The sequence below is a fragment of the Dasypus novemcinctus genome, chromosome 17 (genome assembly GCF_030445035.2).
Source record: "Dasypus novemcinctus isolate mDasNov1 chromosome 17, mDasNov1.1.hap2, whole genome shotgun sequence".
NCBI lineage: Eukaryota > Metazoa > Chordata > Mammalia > Cingulata > Dasypodidae > Dasypus > Dasypus novemcinctus.
In genome coordinates, this window is record NC_080689.1 from 100938305 (window position 1) to 100961603 (window position 23299).

A 23299-nucleotide genomic window follows, 5' to 3' on the forward strand; every position below is an offset into this window, starting at 1 on the left:
TGTGACAGTTAGGCTAATGTATCAACTCAGCCATGTAATTGTGCCCAGTTGTTTGGTCAAGCAAACACTGAGCTAACTGTAATACAAGAGCATTTATGAACTTTAGTCACCATTGACTCTACTGCAGTGGTAAATCATGGATAGCTGGTTATAATTACATCAGTCAGGGGCATTGCCATCAGCAGTGAGTGATGCTTAACCCAATCAGTTAAATGCCACCCAACATTAAGAAAGCAAAAACCCAATTAAAAGTTATTAACAACCATGATTGTAACATTCTTACATCAATATCAAAATGTACGTGTTAAGGCTAGGGGAGTACAGAAGAGATATACTAAATGTATGCTATGGACCATATTTAGTGGTAATAGTCTGATGATAAATCTCATAATCTGTAACAAATGAATGTTCCACAATGGTGTGGTTGTTGAAGGCTTGTAGTATGGGAATTCTGCATATCAGCACGATTGTTTTGTAAGTTCACAACTTCTTTTATATATATATATATATATGGGGGAAGTGATTCTGGCATTGAAAGAGAATTGCCCAGCCCATCTTTGTACAGCCAATATGTCCCAGAATTTGTCAAGAACCTTCACTGGACTTTCATTGCAGCCCCTGGTTGCAGCCTGCCTGTGGAACCTGGACTTGTGAATCCCCATGGCTGTGTGAGAGATTCTTATAGAATCACATGCTATTGACATAATTTCTTGTTGATTCTATTTCCCTAGAGAACACTGACTTATACAGCTTTGTACAGGGAGTGGTTTTTTTTTTCCAATTTCTACTCAATTTATTCATTTTTTAAAAAGATATTACATTAAAAATATATATATATGAGGTCCCCATTCGCCCCCACCACCCCCACCCCACCACTCCCCCCTCAGTAACACTCTTCCCCATCATCATGTCACATCCATTGCATCTGGTGAGTACATCTCTGGGCATCGCTGCACCCCATGTCCCGTGTTCCACACCATAGCCCACACTTTCCTATGTTCCATCCGGTGGGCCATGGGAGGACATACAACATCTGGCAATTGTCCCTGGGGTATCACCCAGGACAACTCCAAGTCCCAAGAATGCCTGGGAGTTGTTCTTGAGGAACAGAGTCTTTACATGGGGTGTCTGAGGTGGTTTTGGGAGTTTTGCAATAGTCTCTTTAATTGAACTCAAGGGAACTGACAATTCCCTTTCCAATAACAAAGAGGCTGCTAATGGTTCATGGTGTGAGTTAACAATCGAGATGCACAGATAGCATCACTGGATTCCCCTACTTCCATACTTATAAGAAGCAAGGATCTGGGTGAGAGTGTTTTTAATACCTTAACAGAGTTCTGTGCAGTCAAACTGCGTAATGATGTTGGCTGGCTCCTCCTAGATAGTCTGGATAGTGTTACAAAAGAAAGAGATGAGTTAAAGGCTTCAGATTTGAAACTGAAACCCCACATGGATGATGCAAAAGTTTCTATGTGTGCTCTGAAAGAAAATCTTGTCTCCTGTGCCACAGGCTTGAAATATCTGAGAACCAAACTCAGACTCTCATTGTATGAGTAATGGAGTTACAAAGGAAACTAAAATCCCAATCCTGCAGTATTTCTTCAAACTGAAGACTTTGATTGGAAAAGAGTGGAATTCAGAGAATTGGGATGGAGATATATGGGATGATGATATTGATGGAGACATTGAAACCCTGAATTCTGCTGCGACTTTATCACATAAGCCTGCCATGGCCTGCCCTGTCCAGATCATACCTTGCCAACCTTGTATCATCCAATGTCCAGCCTGCTCCAGGGAGTCTGAAACAACTTCCAGCCCTGAGGTGGGTACCAGCCAAACTGCAGCCTGCCCTGCCCAGCCTATGGCCTGCCCCAAGGAGTCTGGACCTCCTCCCAGCACTGATACATGTACCAGCCAAACTCCAGCATGCACTGCCTAGCCTCCAGTCTGCCCTGAGGAAACTACCTTCCAACCCCTGCCTGAAGAGATTAATCCTGTCTCACCAGAAGAAAATGCAAGAGAATGCCCTGAGGTCAGTAGCTTGCAAGGCATTTCTAATCCTTCTCCTTACCCACCCCCACCACCTCTCTTGTATTTGAGACCTATTACTAGACTAAAATCACAACAAGACCCCAAAGGTGAAATACAAAGTGTGACCCATGAGGAAGTAATGTATACTCAGAAAGAATGGCATAAGTTTTCAACTTATATAGACAGAAATCATGGGAATATGCATGGGAATGGATACTAAGGGTATGGGATAATGGTGGAAGAAATATAAAGTTGGATCAGGCTGAATTTATTGATATGGGCCCACTAAGCAGAAATTCTGGATTCCGTGCTATAGTTGGATGGGTTAGAAAGGGCTTTAACAGTTTGTTTGGGTGGCTGATTGAAGCATGGGCCAAAAGATGGCCTAGCATGTCTGAGGTTGAGATATCCGATTTATGCTTGTACACAGTAGAAGAAGGAATTCAAAGGCTTAGGGAGATTGTAATGCTAGAATGGATTTACCATTTTAGAGCTGCCCACCCACCCCAGAAATGTCCAGAGGACACACCTTTAATCAGGATTGTAAGGAATAATTTTGTAAGACTTACTCCATCTTCCCTGGAGAGCTCTGTGGTTGTTGTTCTCTGTAGTCCAGATATAACTGTAGGGGGGACTCTGATGGAATTAGAATCCTTAAACATTATGGGGATGATTGGATGTCAGTCTGGTAAAAGTCAAATAGCAGATAATCTCAAAGTCAAGGTGGGCATGGCTACCACCATGAAAGGCAGATTCAAAAAAGCACTCAAAATAGTCTGAGTTGCATAGAGTTATGGTATTGGATAATACATAATGGGGGAGCTAGCAGTGAAATAAGCAGTCTACTAATTTTCTTCACAATCTTTATAAACAGAAGTGTTCTAGGTTGAGTGAATAAAACCCTAACTCAAATTACAGATGCAGAGAATCACAGCACCTTAATCAATTCCCAGACTTTAGATGGTTTACAGACCCAGAGCCCCTTGAATGAGGAGAAGGCCAAGTCTCCTTGGGGGAAGGATCCCATTAAACTGCCCAAACTTTATACTGTTAATCTTCCTCCCACTTTTCCCCAAGGAGACCTACTTTTACCAGAGTAACTGCATTGGGGAAAAGGGAATGATCAGATATTTCTGTAATTATTAGATACTGGCTCAGAAGTGACATTAATTCCAGGAAACCCAAAATATCACTATGGTCCACAAGTCAGAGTAGGGGCTTATGGAAGTTGGATGATTAATGGAGCTCAGGTCTGTCCCACAGTTGGTCCAGTAGGTCCCTGGACTCATTCTGTGGTTATTTCCCCAGTTGTGGGATGCATAATTGGAATAGACATACTCAGTAAGTGACTAGATAAATCCCCACATTGGATCCCTGACTTGTGGAGTGAGGGCCATTATGGTTGGAAAGGCCAAGTGGAAGCCACTAGAACTGCCCCTACCTAGCAAAATAGTGAATCAAAAGCAATGCTGGATTCCCGGATGGATTACAAAAAGTAGTGCCACCATCAAAGATTTGAAGGATGCAGGGGTGGTGATTCCCACCACAACCTCATTCAACTGTCCTATTTGGCCTGTGCATAAAACAGATGGATCTTGGAGGATGGCAGTAGATTATAGTGAACTTAACCTGATGGTGACCTCAATTGCACCTGCTGTTCCAGATGTGTTACCATTGCTTGTGCAAATCACATCCCCTGGTACCTGGTATGCAGCTGTTGATTTAGCCAATGTGTTTTTTCTCAATTGCTATTAGTAAGAACCACCAGAAACAGTTTGCTTTCAGCTGGCAAGGCCAGCAGTATACCTTCACTGTCCTGTCTCATGAGTTTTTGAACTCTATAGCTCTATGTCATAGTATTGTCTGCAGGGATATCGATCATCTCTCCCTCCCTCAGGGCATCACACTGGTCCATTAGATTGATGATATCATGTTGATAGGACCTAGTAAGCAAGAAGTAGCAAAGGCTCTAGACTTATTAGTAAGGCATTTGCCTAAGAGAGAATGGGAGATAAATCCAATTAAAATACAAGGTCCTTCCACCTCAGTGAAATTTCTAGGTGTCCAGTGGTGTGGGGCATGTTGAGCTATCCCTTCTAAAGTGAAGGATAAGCTGTTGCATCTGACCCCTCCAATGACCAAAAAGAGGCACAATGCTTAGTTGGTTTCTTTGGATTTTGCATACAACACATTCCTCACTGGGTGTGCTACTCCAGCCCATTTACCCAGTGACCAGAAAAGCTGCTAGTTTTGATTGGGTACCAGAACAAGAAGAGGTTATACTTCAGGTTCAGGCTGCTGTGCAAGCTGCACTCTCACTTGGACCATATATGATCCAGCAGATCCAATGGTGCTGGAAGTTTCAGTGGCAAATAAAGATGCTACCTGGAGCCTTTGTCAGGCCCCTACAGGAGGATCACAATGCAGACTCTTAGGATTTTGGAGCAAAGCCCTGCCATCCTCTGCAGATAACTACTCCCCTTTTGAGAAACAGGTTTTGGCCTGCTACTGAGCTATAGTGGAGACTGAATTCTTAACCATGGGACATCAAGTTACCATGAGACTTGAGTTTCTTATCATGAGCTGGGTATTGTCTGACCCACCAAACCATAAAGTTGGGAGTGCACAGTAGCACTGCATAATAAAGTGGAAGTGGTATATATGAGATAGGACTCGAGCTGGTCCTGAAGTAAGTTACATGAGGAAGTAAACCAAATACCCATGGTCACCACCCCTGCCTTGTTACCTTTTCTTTCCCAGCCCACTGTTTTGGCCTCTAGGGGAGTCCTTACAATCAGTTGATTGAGGAAGAGAAAACTTGGGCCTGGTTTATAGATGGTTCTGCACAACATGCTGGTAGCACCCAAAAGTGGGCAGCTACAACACTGCAGCCCCTTTCTGGGACATCCCTGAAGGACAGTGGTGAGGGAAAATCCTCCCAGTGGGAAGAACTTGGAGTAGTGCACCTGGTTGTTCATTTTGCTTGGAAGAAGAAATGGCCAGAGGTGCATTTGTTCACTGATTCATGGGCTGTTGCCAATGGTTTAGCTGGATGGTCAGGTACTTGGAAGGAACATGATTGGAAAATTGGTGACAAAGAGGTCCGGGGAAGAGGCATGTGGATAGGCCTTTTTGAGTGGGCAAAAGACATGAAAATATTTGTGTCCCACATGAATGTTCACCAGGGGGTGACTTCAGCAGAGGAAGATTTTAATCAAGTGACTAAGATGACCTGCTCTGTGACTAATGCTGTCTCTTTCCCCAGCCACTCCTGTCATTGCCCAGTGGGCCCATGAACAAAGTGGCCATGAGGTAGGGATGGAGGTTATGCATGGGCTCAGCAATATAGACTTCCCCTTACCAAGGTTGACTTGGCTATAGCCACTGCTGATTGCACAACCTGCCAGCAACAGAGACCCACACTCAGCCCCTGAAATGGCACCATTTCCTCAAGGTGACCAGCCTTCTACCTGGTTGCAGGATGACCTCATTGGACCACTCCACCATGGAAGGGGCAGTGATTTGTTTTAACTGGAATAAGACACATACTCTGGATATGGGTTTGCATTTCCTGCATGCAATGCTTCTTCTAAAACTACTATCTGTGGACCAACCAAATGCCTTATATACCTCCATGGCATTCTACACAGCATTGTTTCTGATCAGGGAACCTATTTAACAGCAAATGATGTGTGGGAATGGGCACATGCCCATGGAATTCACTGGTCTTACCATGTTCCCCATCACCCTGAAACAGCTAGATTGATAGAATGGTGGAATGGCCTTTTGAAGACTCAAATACAGTGCCAACCAGGTGGCAATACCTTGCAAGGCTGAGGCAGTGTTCTCCAGGAGGCTGTGTATGCTTTAAATCAGTGTCCACTCTATGGCACTGTTTCTCCCATAACCAGGATCCATGGATCCAGGAATCAAGGGGTGGAAGGGGGAGTGGCACCACTGACTATTACCCCTAGTGACCCACCAGGAAAATTTTTGCTTCCTGTCCCTGCAACCTCAAACTCTGCTGGCCTACAGGTTTTAGTCACAAAAGAAGGAGTGCTGTCACCAGGGAACACAACAATGATTCCAGTGAAATGGAAGTTAAAACTGCTACCAGATCTCTTACCTCTGAATCAACAGTCAAATAAGGGAATCACTGAACTGGCTGGGGTGATTGATCCTGACTGTCAAGGGGAACTACTACTGCATCTACATAATAGGAGTACAGAAGAGTTTGCCTGGAATACACGAGATCCTGTAGGGCATCTCCTAGTACTGCCATGTCCTATGATTAATGTCAATGGAAATTTGCAACAACCCAATCCAAGCAGGACTAACAATGGCCCATATTCTTCAGGAATGAAAGTTTCAGTCACCCCACCAGGCAAAGAACCATGGCCAGCTGAGATGCTTTCTGATGGTTTGGAAACATGGAATGGGTAGTGGAAGAAGTGATAAATATGAACTTTGTCATGTGACCAGTTAGAAAAGTGAATGGTCATGAATCTTTCTTCCTTGTTTCATTATTATGATGATTTTATATGTACACAAAACAAATTTCTTTGTCTTCTTCCCCAAACTTTTGCCTTATCATATAACAAGTTTTATCAATTTAATGTCATAATATTTGAGGATATCAAGTTTGAGAGTGAATATTACTCAAGAACTTGCACCCTATTCTATATGGAATTAATATGTTTCCAGTTGTACGCAAGAGAGTTGAACATTGTTAGGCAGAAATACAGATATATGCATGTCTGTTACTGTTTTTGCTTAGAGACTAAGTATGGTTTAAGGTAATGTGTATGGTTACCAGGTTGACAAGGGGTAGACTGTGATGGTTAGGCTATTGTGTCAACCAGACCATGTAATTGTGCCCAGTTGTTTGGTCAATCAAGCACTGGACTAACTGTAATACAAGGGTATTTATGGACTTCAGTCACCATTAACTTTATTTTAGTGGTAAATCATAGATAGCTGGTTATAATTGCATCAATCAGGGAGATTGCAATCAGCAATGAGTGACACTTAACCCAATCACTTGAATCCCTTAAAAAGGGAAGTAATTCCAGCATTGAGAGGATTCCCCAGCTCATCTTCAACAGCCAACATCTCCCAGAACTTGTCATAAACCTTCATTGGACTTTCATTGCAGCCCCTGGTTGCAGCCTGTCTGTGGAACCTGGACTTGTGCATCACCATAGTTGTGTGAGAGACTCTTATAGAATCACATACTATTGACACATGTCTCTTGCTGATTGTTTCCCTAGAGAACCCTAATACAAGATCCAATGATTTATGGTTCACAGAAGAGCAGACACTGTGGATTATTTGTTCTTTCAGAGGCTTCAACAACCTTTTGAGAACCCATCCTGCTTCCAACCCAATCCCAAATCCCCCAAGGAAAACAACCAGCCCTGTTCTGTGAGATGAGCTACAACCTTCCCTATGTGTCCCAATAAGACATTTGAGAGAATTGCATCCCTCTGTTAAGGAGGGTAATTACACGCCTACATCATCAGAGAGTCCCACAAATTCTTACATATCTAGGTCAACTGAAGCTCAACCAGAGATCACTCCATGTGATATGATTTAGTCTATCACAATCTCACAGGAGAGATATGCTTCACTACATGAGTTTTCACAAGGCTTTGCCCTGTTTTAGCAGAGATGACAGAAGCAGGGAGATAGAGTGAGTGCAAAGCTGAATAGAAGAAACAAATCAATGGCCCAGTGTATAAAGTGTGGCCCAAAAGTGACCAGTTCCATTCATGTATCTCACCACAGCCATGGGATTCTAGTGAAACAAACAATCCTGTGTTGTATCTCATCACATTTGCTTAATGTGCATACAGGAAACAGCTACTTATATGTAAATGCAAGAATCTCAACAATATCTGTGGATGGGGGTTAAAATGGGTATATTGATGTGAATTCCTGAAGTTGACCATATAAATAAAGACAGGATTAAACAGTAGACAGAAGGAAGGAACTGAAAGGCTTGGTGGCACTGCAGTCAGTATGGACTCAGTCTTCTTTCACCCCTCCCCCCCGCCCAGTGCATTGATGCTCAGGAATGTGCTTCCATCTTCAAGTCTAGAGCCACATAAGTGGTCTATTTAGCTAGCTGGGCATGGCAGCCACCTCCGAGCCTCCCCTTGCCTGTGTGGCAGTCAAATGTCTTCACTTCACTCTGTCTATAACTATCAGATTTGGGTGAGCAATTCCTTGACTTCCTTTTATTCCTGTGGACAAATCTAAGCCATCTTCTCTTAGAAGCTTCCTCTGGCCACCTGTGAGGCTGGGTTGATGGTCTTCTGGCCATCCAGCTCATGTTCTCTGAGGACCTCTGGTGCAGCAGGGAGGGGTGTGGATCTGGACTCCTGCCCTCCAGGGAAACCTCCAGTATTGCTGTATGGGCTCATGAAAATGGCATTTTGTTTGGCACATGAAGTCATGGGAGAGGTCTGTGAGTTCTGGATGGAGCTGCTTTCTGAGCAGTTGGAACAGAGGTTTCTCTTTAGAGGTCAAGGTCTTCCAGGAAGGAGAAGAGACCCTCACTGACACCTGGAGCATAAATGTGAACTTTGTGCTCCAGAGCCGAAGAGGCGCATCTAAGACTGTGCAGAGCTGGTGGCAGGGGCAAAGCTTGCCCAGGCAAGTGCCCATAAAGAGCAGATACATAGGGTGGGTCTCTGAATATCTTACCATGGTCCAGAAAAACTCTATTAAAGGCAGATTCCACCCTGATTGACTTGTGCCTGGGGTGCAATGGAGGAAAGAACATGCACAAACACAGGCAGGATGTTGGTGTGTCAAAGCCTGTGGTCCAGCCCCCAGGATACTCCTGCATTACTGGACTCTGTTGTTTGAAAATCATGTTTGGTATGATTGAGAAAGGACTTAATGGTAGATATACCCAACCTTCTGCTCCAGCATCAGCACTGCCATCATCTATGTAAGGCAGGAGTCCCCTGAACTTGCAGGGCAGAATCAGGTGGGTCATTGGTCTTAGACTCTTGGAAGCCTACTATAGGAGGAGCTGTGGGGTCAGCACCAGGAAATCTTGCATTTTCTCCAGGGTGACTGACAACCCATGCACAGCTGAAAAGTAGTGGCCACCCAGATCCTGCTGTAGTATGGTCAACCTTGGTAGGGAGGATGACTGGAAAAGACCGACTTCCCTTCTGACCCAGCAATCCTACTCCTAGGTATTCAGCCAAGAGAAATGAATACTGTTGCTCACTCCACAAGTTGTATGCCAATGTTTTAGGTGCTTTATATGTGTCTCTTAGATAAAGGACTATTTAGGTCACACAATTTTTCTAGAGTTTTTTGCAATTGCTTTTTTCTCTCTATTTTTTAAAATTTACATTAAAAAATATAAGCAGTCCACAAATATCCCCCACCCCCCTCACCCACTCCTCCCACATGAACAGCCTTTTTCAGCATCATGGGACATTCATTGCATTTGATGAATACATTTTGGAGCACTGCTGCACCACATGGATAATGGTTTACATTGTAGTTTACACTCTCCCCTAGTCCACCCAGTGGGCCATGGCAGGACATACAATGTCAAGCATCTGTCCCTGCAGTACTACCCAGGACAACTCCAAGTCCTGAAAATGCCCCCACATATCTCCTCTTCCCTCTCCCTACCCTCAGCAGCTACCATGGCCACTTTCTCCACCTCAATGCTACAATTTCTTCCATTACTAATCACAATAGTTTCATAGTACATTATCAGCAAGTCTACTCTTGTCCATACTCTATTCCTCCATTCTGTAGACCCTGGGATGGTTGTGTCCACTCCACTTCTATATTGAGAGGTGGCTTAGATTCCACATAGATGATGGATGCAATTCTCCTGCTTGCAGTTGTAGGCACTCTTGGTTCCCTGGTGTGGTGGTTAACCTTCTTCACCTCCCTGTTAGGTGGCTGGGTTAAGTCCAATAAACCAGAGGGTAGGAGTTGCGAGTCTGCTGAGGCTCAGGACCTGGCTGTCACATGGACAGTCCAGAAATTCAGGTCTCCTGAGTACACACCAACACTAGTGCCAACCACAGATCTGGTGAAAGTAACAGAAGAGGCATGTGTAGAAAGGTCACATCTGAGTCCAACTCCATCACACTCAGGAACACAAACTCCAAAGTTGGGTCAACTGACATGGCACTGAACTGATTGCTCTGAGAATAACATATGTATACCAATCTAGTCAAATGTATTAGAGTTAACATAGCAATTCAACTGACAGCCTTTGAAGCACTTGGATCATTTCAACCCCACTTCTTATAGTGGTCACCTACATTCCCTCTACATGGAGGGTGTCCTCCCACCCAGAGTAGAGTCTAACTTTTACAAAAATGTTGTACCTTTTAAAATATATGAAACAATTTTAAAGTTTAAAAATAGGTTATTTCCTTTACCCATTTCTGGACTATATCTTTTATTCCTGAAGCTTCCTTCTTGTATCATTTCTATTCAGCCTGAAGCAGTTCCTTTCACATCCTTATAGAGGAAGGACTCTAGTGAAGAAGTCTGTTTTTCAGTCTGTCCTTTCTTAATTTTCCCTTCAAAGTGTAAGCAACATTTGCAGCCTAAACTCTTTTTGGTAAATAACAATTCCTTCCTTTCAGCACTTTAAAGTTAAACTCCCTTATGGCATGTATGTTTTCTGATGGGAAATACAGTCCTTCAAAATAATATTTTCCTACATGTAATGTTCATTTCTCTATGCCTCTTTTCAAGATGTTTCATTTCCTGTGCCTCTTGTCAAGATTTTTCAAGATTGACTTCATTTCTTCAATTGTTTGACTGGATTTTCTCCAGGTGACATTTTCTGAGATCTTTGGGATCTGTATTTGCAAGTTGGGTGGTGTTCAGTCACTTTTAGCATATTTATTTCACGTCACATTCCTTCTATCTCCTTCCATCTTTGGAATGAATATTAAAACTTTAAGTGTCCTACAGTTCTTTTGGACTGTTAATTTTGTATCCTCTTTCTGTGTATATACTGAGCTTAAATGATTTCTACTCATCTAGCTTCCAGCATGACAGTATTTTCCTCTGATGCCAGCATTTCATTAAGCCCACCAGTAATTTTTTTGTATTTGATAATTTAGTCTGAGCTCTGAAATATTCATTTACATCTTTTAATTCCTTCTGTTTATCTACTGAGAACTCTTTTCTTTCCGTTCATTCTAAGGATTTGGTTTCTCATTGAGCAACATATAGTAGGTATTTTGATTACCCTTTCTGTGGTTACTTAAGGACTGTTTCTGTTTATAAGTATTTACCCTTGAAAAGAGAGCAAATGTATCTAGTTCTGTTGTAAGACATTACCCTGGAGAAGAGAACAGATTTACCTGGTTCACTGCATGTTATGTAGTATAATTTTGGGTAATATTCTGATTAGCATGCTTATTGTATTTTGATACTTTTTCAAAGTTGTTTTTATTAATGTGAGACAATTAAAGATTCCATGTGAATTTGAGGATTAAGTTTTCCATTTCTGTAAAAGTAAAGTAGGAATTTGATAAATATGTCATTGAATCTGTAGCTCACTTTGGGTAGTATTGACACATTAACAATACTTTGACTTATGAGACATGACCAATGGATGTCCTGCCTTTGGTTTCAGTCTTCAATTGTGTTCAGCAGTCTTTTTTCTAGTTTAGTGTACAGTGTTGCACCTATTTCATTAAATTTATACTTAGGACTTTTTCTTTTAGATGTCAATTGAGTAGAATCTTTTCATTTTCATTTCAGATAATTCTTTGCTGGAGTGTCAAAATGTAACTAATTTTTGGATTTTTGTTTTATACTCTGCAAATTTACTGAATTCATTTAGAAGATCCTTTTTTTTAAGTTTTCTTTTGGATTTTGTATATAAAGGATCATGTAATCTTTGTAAAGAGATAGCTTTACTTCTTCCTTTACAATTTGTATGCCTTTTATATTCTCTTGCCTGATTGCTCTGGACAGAACTTCCTGTACAATAATGAGTAGCAATGATGAAATTGATATACCTTAACCTGTTCCTGGCCTTGGGTTGTGGATTTTCAGAATTTCACCATTGACTATAATTTTAGCTGTGAGTTATTGTACATGATCTTTCATCACATTGAGGAAGTTAATATCTCAAACTATTTTCCAGAGTGTTTTTTTACATAAAAGGATATTGGATTTTGGAAATAACTTTTCTTTGTTCATTGAAATGTTCATGCAGTATTTCCTTACATGAGAAGTAAGGATTATAACATTGAATGATATTGTGTTGAACCCCTCTTTTGTTCCTGGGATAAATCACCCTTGATCAAGGGATAATTCTTTTATTTTTTGTATAGTTTTTATTTTTTTTAAAAAAAAGATACTTAGATTATATGAATGTTACATAAACAATATAGGGAATTCCCATATGCCCTGCTCCCTACCCTCCCATACTTTCCCACATTAACAACATCCTTCATTACTGTGATACATTTGTTACAATTGATGAACACATTTTGGAGCACTGGACCACTAAGCCTGGATTATTGTTTACACTATAGTTCACATTCTCTCCACATACATACATACATACATTTATTTATTATTTATTTACTTATTTATTTATTTATTTATTTCTCTCTCCTTCCCCTCCACCCCAGTTGTCCACTCTCTGTGTCTATTTGCTGCATCATCCTGTTGTGTCATTTCTCCATGTGGGTGGTGCCATTCTTAGGCAGGCTGCACTTTCTTTGGCACTGGGTGTCTGTCCTTGCAGGGTGCACTCCTTGTGTGTGGGGCTCCCCTGCATGGGGGACAACCATGCATGGCATGGCACTCCCTGCACACATCAGCACTGCACATGGGCCAGCTCCACATGGGTCAAGGAGGCCCAGGGTTTGAACCGTGGACCTCCCATGTGGTAGATGGATGCCCTAACCACTGGGCCATGTCCGCCACCTCTCTCCACATTTTTGTAAGTTATCACAAGATATATAATAGCCTATATCTGTCATTATAATGTCATTCAGGACAATTCCCACATCCTGAAAATGCCCCCAAAGTAGACCTGTTTTTCCCTCTCCTTCCTCTCAGAACCTCCAGTGACCACTGCCTCCACATCAGTGATAAAAGTTCTTCCATTGCCAGGATCATAATGAGTCTGTAGTAGAATAACAATAAGTCTACTCTCATCCATTGTTCATTCCCTGAACTGGAGGTTTCTAGGATAGTGATGCCCACTTAACCTCTGAGAGCGGGCTTAGATCCCATGGGGCAGATGGATGGGACTATCTTGCTTCCATTTGAAGACTCTCTCTGTTCCTTGACATGCTTGTTGTCCATCATCATCTCCTTGTTGTCCTGGGTGAGTCCAATGAACTGGAGAGTAGGTGTTGCAAATCTGTTGAGAGTCAGGGCCAAAAGCTACATGGACAGACTAAAGATTTAAGTCTCTTGGACATACACCTCTTAACTCTGGTACTAAAAATAGGTTCAGATATAAGGGACAGAAAAGCCTCATGTAAGGAAAATGCAACTGAGTCCAGCTCTGACACACTGGGATTTCCAGACTGGCCACCTTAAAATATTCAAAGATCCAGTTTTTTGCACATGCACTGAAACAAGAAAAAATACTACACACACAAGGTAAAAGACAGTTAATAGAAACTATCCCCCATTAAGCTCAGATTTTTAAAAATTTATTGAAGTATATCACTCATGTAAACATACATAAACAATAAACAAATATTAATAGTTGTGAACTTACAACACATATATAACATCATACAGGACTCTTGTACCTCACCATACCACCAATACCATGCATTGTTGTTAGAATTTTTAACTAATGACTAGAGAGCATTGTCAAAGTATTATTACTAACTGGAGTATTTTCCCCAACCCACCCTATTATTATTATCTTTATATCATTTATATATGAACATACAAAACCGTAAGTTGGGAACTTACATAGCAAACGTGCATAATATAATACAGGGGTCCATTCATCAATCCTTCACCAACACCTTGCATTGTTGTGAGATATTTGTTACAAATTATGAAAGAATATTGTCAAAATCTTCCTAATTACAGTCCTTATCTTCTATTTCATGTATGTTTTCCCAATCCATGCTATTATTTTTTAAATATATTTTTATGACAGAAGTTGTAAATTTATAAAACAATTGTGCACACATGCAGAATTCCCAAACAATACCCCCTGTCAACACACCACACTGTGGTGGGACATTTATTACAAATAATATATCATCTGATTGTTACCACATCCATAGTGTACATTTAGCACACATTTTCCATACTGCCCCATTATCAGTACTGTACATTCTTTGGCATAAATGAAAGAATATTGTATTATTACTGATATCCACAGTCTATAGGTCACTCCGGTTGTATCTTTCCCATGCTTCTCCACATTCCCACGACCCTGCAATAAGTACATTTACTCTAGCTAACAAAGGACAATCTTGCATCTATACCATCAACCATAATTCTCATGCATCTCTTGGTTTACTGTGCTATTCAGTTCCCAGAATATTCTCTAGCATTCTGTTCATTGGCATTTACATACCTAGACTTCTACCATTTTCAGCCATATCCCCATTTATAAACTAGCTGTTACTATGTGTTTCCATCCACTCTATGCATTTCCACACATTTACATTAAAGCTTTTAAAACTACATACATTGAACATCAGTAGTCCATCTCAGTCCTTCTCTTATCTCCTTTAAGAATCTGCCACCTAACACCAGGTCTTGAAGCCATTTTCCTACAATTTCTTCTAGAAGCTGTATTGTTCTTGTTTTATTTATTTATTTATTTTTTAATCCATTTTGAGTTAATTTTTGGATAAGGTGTGAAATAGGGGTACTTTTTCCTTTTTTTTGGCTTTGGATATCCAGTTCTTTCAACACCATTTGTTGAATGGACTATTCTGTCTGAGTCGTGTGGGTTTGACAGGCTAGTCAAAAATCACTTGACCATACATGTGAGGGCCTGTTTCTGAACCATCAGATTGGTTCCACTGTCTTTTGCCAGTACCATGCTGTATTTACCATGATTGCTAAGTAATACAATTTAAACTCTAGAGAGGAAAGTTCATTTTTCCTTTTTAAGATGTTTCTGGCTATTGAGGACCACTTACCCTTCCAAATATTAGATAGTCATGTTTTCAAAAAAATTTTTATCCCCGACCTTGTGGCTTTTTTGATGTGCTGTCTGCTTTCTGTGTCCATTCACTGTGTTCCTTCTATGTGTGTACTTATTTATTTATTTCCCCTCCCCTCTTGCAGCTTGCTTGCTGTCTGCTCTCTGTGTCCATTTGCTGTGCTCTCTTTTGTGTTTTTTTTTCACTTGTCTCCCTTTTTTTGTTGCATCACCTTGTTGAGTTGCCTCTCAACAGTGCTGCGGGCTGGGTGGCGGGTGAGCCTGCCTTTCACAAAGAGACCCTGGGACATGAACCCAGGACCTCCAATATGGTAGATGGGAGCCCAACTGATTGAGCCATAGCCACGTCCCTGTGTATTCAATTTTAAAAATGTTGGTGGAATTTTTATCAGAATTGCATTGAATCTGTGTATCAATTTGAGTAGAATTGATATCTTAAAGATACTTAATCTTCCAATCCATGAGCATGGAATGTTCTTCCAGTTATTTGGGCATTTCTTGATTTCCTTTAACATTGAGTTGCAGCTTTCTGAATACAAGTGCTTTACAACATTGGTTTAAGTTTATTCCTGAGTATTTGAGTTTTCTGGCATGTTTTATTTTCATCACTCTTTTTACACTTTTAGTTACTTTTACTGATATAATCTTGATTTCTAGACTCTCTGCTAGGCCCATCTCTCCAGTCTTTTTTTTTTCAGGCTCTAGCCCACCTTTAGAATTTCCTGAAAATCTCAACTCTTGGTTAGAAATTCTCTCAGTTTCTGGTTATCTGTGAATATTCTAAACTCTCATTTTTTTTTTTTTAGCAAATTTTTTTCTTGTCTTTTTTCAGATACATAGATCACACAAAATGTTACATTAAAAAAATAAGATGTTTCCATATACCCCACTCCTTAGCCACTCTCTCCTCCCACATCAACAACCTCTTTCATCAGCGTGGCATATTAATTGCATTTGGTGAATACATTTTGGAACACTGCTGCACTGCATGGATTATAGTTTACACTCTCTCCTAGTCCATTCAGTGGGTTGTGGTAGGATATATAAGGTCCTGCATCTCTCCCTCAGATATCATTCAGGACAAATCCTAGTCCTGAAAATGCCATCGTTTTACACCTCTATTTTCTTCTCCCTGTCCTCAGCAACACCTGTGGCCACTATCTCCACCTCAATGATACAATTTCTTCCATTGCTAGAGTCACAATAGTTCTATAGTAGAATACCAGTAAGTCCACTCTAATCCATATTTTATTCCTCATCCTGTGGACCCTGGGATTGTGATGTCCATACCACCTCTAAATCAAGAGGGGGTGTAGATCCAATATGGTTGATTGATGCAATTCTCCCGCTTGTAGTTGTCTACTCTCTCAGTTCCCTGGTGTGGTAGTTGACCATCCTCACCTCCCTGTTAGCTGACCTGGTTAAGGTCAATGAACCAGAGAGTAGGTTTTACAATTCTGCTGAGGCTCAGGGACGAGCTGGCACATGGACAGTCCAGAGATTCAATTCTCCTGAGCATACACCAACCCCAGTGCCAGCCACATGTTCAGTAAAAGTGACAGAAGAGGCATGTGTAGAGATGGAGTCCAACTCCATCACACTCAGAAGCACAAATTCCAAAGTATGGCCCACTGACAAGGCACTGAACTCCAGAGCCATCTACCATGACCAGAGAACCTGTATGTTTCCATAGCCCTCAGGAGCACCACTACCTGGGGTTGTATCTACTTTGCTATCTCTGGGATCCTTCTGAGACATGCATAAGCATGACCCCTCTGATGACCTCCTGACTCATTTTGAAATCTCTTAGCCATATGAATTCATTTGTCTTTACCATTTCACCCTTTTATTGAAGGTCTTTTCCTAGTTGCATCACCAGCTAGTAATTGGTAGTAATCCCTCAGCACCAGGGAGGCTTATCACCATGAGTCATGTCCCATACTGGGGGGAAGGTAGTGCATACTGAGTTTGGCTTAGATAGTGGCCACATTTAATCATCACGGAGGCTCTCAGGAGGTAACATTTAGGTACCTTGCAGCTCTAGGCCTAGTTGAAATTTCAAGCACACAGGCTTATAAGCATAGTTCTCAGTATCAAGGGCCCATCATTCTACCATCCTTCTCTGGTCTTTGCCCTAGGACTTGGGCGATTGTTGCTGTTAAATTGGGGAATGCAGTAGAGCTCAACACTCCCTCAGTTGTCATTTCTACCTTGAAGGACAATACCCAATGAATATCTGAACATATTTATATACTCTATATACCTGAGAAAGAGGATATCACCACTGACCCCACAGAAATAGAAACTATCCAAAGAGTATACTTTGAAAGTCTCTATGCCAACAGAAAGACAATTTAGTGGAAATGGACAAATTCCTAGAAACACATAAGCAGCCTACATTGATGAAAGAAGTTGATCTCAATAAACCAATCACAAATAAAGAGAATCAGTTATTTAAAACCTCCCAACTAAGAAGAGCCCTGGGCCAGATGACTTCACAGGTGAATTCTACCAAACATTCCAGAAAGAACTAACACCAATCTTGCCTAAACTCTTTCAAAAAATTGAAATAGAAGGAACATTGCCTAACTCATTCAATAATGGCAACATTACCCAAAAGCCAAACAAAGACACCACAAGATAGGAAAATTACAGGCCAATCTTTTTAAATCTTCAACAAAATACTTGCTAATCATATTCAACAACACATCAAATGAATTATACACCACGACCAAGTGGAATTCATCCCTGGTATGCAAGGATGATTCAACATAAAATCAGTCAATGTAATTAATATGTCACATGACCAGAAAAGGAAAAAAATCACATGATAGTATTTTTAGATACAGAAAAAGCATTTGACAAACTAAAGCACCCGTTCCTGGTAAAAACACTGCAAAAGATAGGAATAGAAGGACACTTTCTGAACATGATAAAGGGTATATATGAAAAACCCACAGCTAACATAATTTACAATGGTGAAATCTTAAGTTTGCCCTCATTTTTGAAGGACAATCTTGCTGGATATAAGATTCTTGGCTGGAAGTTTTTCTTTTGTAGTATCTTAGATATATCACACCATTGTCTTGTCTTCATGGTTTCTGGTAAGAGATCAGCACTTAATCATTTTGGATATCCCTTATATGTTATGCATTGCTTTTCTCTTGCTAGTCTCAGAATTCTCTTTACGTCTTTGGCATTTTACATTCTTTTTAGTATGTGTCTTGAAGTTTGTCTATATGGACTTTTTCGGATGGGAGTATATTTTGCTTCTTGGACATGGATGTTTATGTCCTTCAATAGGATTGGGAAATTTTCTGTCATTATTTCTTCAGATATTCTTTCTGCCCCTTTTCCTATCTCTTCTCCTTCTAGGACACCCATGACACATATGTTTGCATTTCTTTTGCTGTCATTTAGTTTCCCTGAAACCTTGTTCAATTTTTCTATTCTTCATCTGTTCTTTTGTATGTTCACTTTCAGAGGCCATTTCTTCAAGCTCACAAATCCTTTCTTCCACCTCCTCAAATCTGCTATTATATGATTCCAAAGTTTTAAAAATTTCATTTATTGTGCCTTTCATTCACATAAATCTGCTATTATTATATGTATGCTTTCAAATTCTTCTTTGTGCTTATGCAATGTCTTCTTAGTATCCTTAATCTCTTTAGCCATCTCATTGAATTTATTAAGGAGATTTGTTTGAACATCTGCAATTAGTTGTCTCGGCTCCTTTATGTCATCTGGAGGCTTATCTTGTTCCTTTAACTGGGCCATTTCTTCTTGTGTCTTGGTGTGCATTGTGATTTTATGTTGGTATCTTGGCGTCTGGCTTATTAGAGTATTTATTTTGGGTGAGGTTTTCTCTTTAGTTTAGGACTTCCTGCTATTTCTCCCTTCCTGGTTGTGCAGTAGGTGCTATATGCTGTGGAGGCTCAAACTGCCTGCATTGCCTAAGGGACCAATAAAGGTTTTCCCAACTTTCTTCTTGCCAAGGGTTGGGACAGAATAATCCCAAGTATGCAGCCCTAGACTCTAGTTGCCCAGAGAGACTGATGAAGTTTCACATCCCCTTCTTCCCTGCCTGGGGTGAGGATGGAGCTGCAGGTGTGGGCAGCAATCTATGCAGTGCAGGTTCAAGATGACTGCTGTTGACCTGATAGACTTCTGATTATTCAGTCTGTGCCACCCAAATGTGCCTGAAGTTACCTGGATAGGACGGTGCAGGGCCTGCCAGTCTCTTCCCTACCAGAGGTGGGGCTGAAGCCTAGTCTAGGACTGCAGGCTCATCTGGGTGAAAGAAACTGGTTCCTACCATCACCATGACTTTTGGTCAGTCCAGCTTCCCCTCAGGCTGGGGTTTGGAGTCAAAATGGTGGCCATTGGACTCTTTCCAGCTTAGACAGGTTCATACTTTACCTGTTCTTAGGGTTAGACTTTAGTAAGCTGAATTTACTAATCAGTAGCTGAAATCATGACCAACCATCTCCTTCTCCCCTGTTTTTTGGAAATGGAGCTTCCAATTCCAGCCACAGAATAGCTCCTGGGGTGGCTCATGCTGCCAAAGTAGAATAAACACTGGCCTTCATGGCTTGGCTGGTAATTTCCTGGAGAGGCTGATGCAGGTCCCTGCGGCTTCTTCCCTGCTGGAGGCGACACTGGTGCCTAGGCTAGAGCTGCAATCTGACCTGGATTGAAGGAAACTGGTCCCCACCAGCTCTGTGATTGTCAGTCCACCCTCCTTCCCCTCATGCCAAGTGTGGAGTGAAGATGGCAGCTACCAGCCTCTTTTTGACATGGACAGTCCCAAACTTTAGTTGTTCTTAGGATTATACTTTGGCCCACTGAATTTACTCATCAGCAGCTGAAGTTGGTGCCCAACTATCTCTTCCTCCCCATTTTTTGGAAGTGGAGCTTTCAATTCCAGCCATAGAACAGCTTGTGATGTGGCTTATGCCTTCAGTAGAGGATGGGCACTGGCCTCCGTGGTGTGGAGTGATCTACTTACAAGTTTTCTCTGCAGATGGGCAGTCTCCTCCTTCCATTCCTTCAAGGATGTGGCAGGATGCTCTTCTGGCCTCCTTGAGCCCCCAGATGGATGCTTCACCTAGCTCCAGATAGCTCTGGGTGTTTACTAACTGCCCTGTAGCAGGAGCTGACTCTGGGAGCTCCTTACTCCACCACCATCCTCCTCATTCTGGAGCCCAGATTTTGAACTTGATAAATAAAGATTATAAATTACTAGTTTTAATATGCTCTATGAGTAAAAGGAAAATATGAGAATTATGTCTCACCAAATAGAGAATATTAATAAAGAGATAGAAAGTAGTAAATCAACAGAAATAAAAACTTTGCATTTGAAAAGTCCAATCAGTGATATGAGAACTTATCTGGAGGTGGTCAACAACACTTGGCTCCCTGTTGAAAGACCTGAATAACTCTCTGAGCAGCTTGGTGTGTGCACCTTTCCTATTTCAGTCCTTCCTCTCCCAGATCATGCCCTTCCCAAGAGATGTAGCAGTGAGACCTTGTAGTTTTCACATGAATTTTACTGCTCAGTAGTGTTGTTGAATGAATGTTTATACCTTTGCTCATGCTTAACTCACTGCAGGTCCTATGACTTATGGTATACAGATGAAGGGACATGGTGAATTATTAGTTCTTTTAGAGACCTCCACTTCCTTCTGAGATCCAAAAGCTTTACCCAGCCTGAACAAAAATCCCCCAAAGGAGAGACACAGCTCTGTTCTCAGAGATATTCCACATCCTTTCCTCTGAGTCCCTCAAGACTTACAGGAAAATGATGTCTCTCCATTAAGGGGAAGAATTAATCCCTCTTTTCTGTGACCCCAGTATCCCTTATAGGATCCCACAAATCCTACATATCTAAGTCAGCCAAATGTCTTCATGTTACATAAATTAATCTACCCAATCTCACAAGAGAAATAGGTGATTGTTTTACCAGTCAAGCCCCTTACTGATGTCATGTAAATTTGAGAATTGGTTTTTCCATTTCTGTAAGAAAAAAATAAGGCTGCCAGGATTTTTATAACTATTATATTGAATCTGTAGTTCCCTGTGTGTAGTATTGATATTAGAGCAATAATGAGTCCCATCAACCATTAACAATGGTTGTCTTGCCATATGTATATGTCTTCTTAAATTCTTCCATGTATGTATGCCAGTTATTCAAGTCTTCACCCTTTCATTAAATTCATTCTTAGATATTTTATTTGTTAGAGGCTAAATGAATGGATTTTCTTTAAAAAATCCATTTCATATTATTTTCTGCTATATAAACAAAATGGACTTTTGAGTGCATGTCTTGTAGAATGCAAGTTTGCTTAATCTCCATTTCTTCCAGTTGTATTGTGGATTCCTTGGGACTGTCTGTTGAAAGCATTCTTTCATCTGTGTATAAAGATAGTTTACTTCTTCCATTCCAATTTTGATGACTTTATTTCTTTATGTTGCCTAATGCCCTGGCTAGAATTTCCAGTACAGTGTTCAATGGCAGTGATGAAAATGAACTAATGTATCTTGTTCTTGACCTCATGGGAAAGACATTCAGTATTTTATTATTGCTTATTTTAGCAGTGGGTTATTTAGATGCAGCTCAGAACAGAGTGGAATGAGTTCCACAAATGACCATCCACTCAGAGAGAAGCAGAAAACCCCCAGGATTTAGGATGCTTGGGAGTGCATTTCTGAAATCCTGGAATGTGAGCTAATTGTAGACCTGTATTTGTATGGTTTTGAATTACATGTTTTTTACTAATGTACTCGTGTTCAAGTTTTAATAATAAGATCATGACAGAATATACGTAAATGTTTGTGTTCTTAAATTTTAAAAATTCAGTAAACCCTATTAAATGAATTTTTCTTTCTAGAGGTTATTTATAAAATATTGTTGTTGTTTTTTTTAACCATAGCAAGAGCAAGTATTAACCAGAATCCTTGAGGACCATGGGAAATATAAAGATTACTTTTGGGGATGTCAGTGTATGTGCCTGATGATAGATATAAAGCCATATAGTGGTAATATTGTAGTCCAGATATAAATGACACTGAACCTATGTGATTGTGAATCTGAAGCAATAGATACTTTTAAAAATTTGTTGAATATAGACTGCCATTGCTAATACCAAGTATGTATGAAAATAGATTGATATAAAATTAAAAACTGTAGTCAAATGACTCAGTATGAAAACAAAGAAATTTCATTATAAAATATATATAAGAAACTAAAATCTAGTGATTGTAGAAATACAATACATATAAATATGCAATAATAAGATAATTCAGAAATGAAATCCAATGTAACTTATTGAAATAAACTATAGGTAATTGATTTTGAAAATATATAGACATTCATAGAGAATGACAAGATTTTGCCAATGTAATAATGTTTCTCCTCAATAGAGTATATGTAAAAGGAATATTTGGTAGTCAGATAGAGAAAGAAAATGAACAACAGAAGGTGCAATAGAGGTAATGAGAGTGAGGACCCATTTTTAAGAGTGGTAGAAGTAGAGAATCCAGAAATATCAGGAAGAAAGTTGCATAATTTAAAAAATTTCATTAAAAGTCTAGGAAAAGAAACAGATCTCTGCTTCGCTGAAAGCTATTTTGAATCTCAGTTTTGTCTATAATGTTTTAAAATTGTATGCATACCAACAGAAAAATTTCATGTTACTTTCAAGTACCAAAGTAATATAGGGAGAAAAGGAGTAAGTGTGGAGTAACCCACAACAAATGGATGAAAGTTCTTCATCATGACCTATGTCATATACTGACATATAGTTTCTGAAAAGAATATATAAGGCATTAAGAAAATGGCCAGGGGAGCTCTATCACAGTCCCTAAAGGAATAGCAACAATCCCTCAAGTGCAATGGCAAAGGCCAAAAACGACTATGACTATGCTTGTGAACCTGTGCACCTGAAATAAGGACAAGGCCTAGAGCTGCAGAGTGCATAAGAGTTACCTCCTGAGAGCCTCCATGTTGCTCAAATGTGGCCAGTCTCAAAGCCAAACTCAGCATGTAAATGTGTTGCCTTCCCCCCAGCATGGGACATGACTCCTGGGGAT

At 40.5% G+C, this 23299-nt stretch overlaps 1 long non-coding RNA gene across 3 annotated transcripts in view; it reads left to right on the top strand.

Annotated features, from left to right (window-relative positions):
* LOC131274114 (uncharacterized) overlaps positions 1-23299 on the top strand; it is a 67496-nt gene that overhangs the window by 13501 nt on the left and 30696 nt on the right. For all 3 annotated transcript variants that reach the window (XR_009181327.2, XR_009181328.2, XR_009181326.2), the window contains exon 4: positions 1511-2032. This is a non-coding gene — a long non-coding RNA (uncharacterized lncRNA). The remainder of the gene's footprint in view (positions 1-1510; positions 2033-23299) is intronic.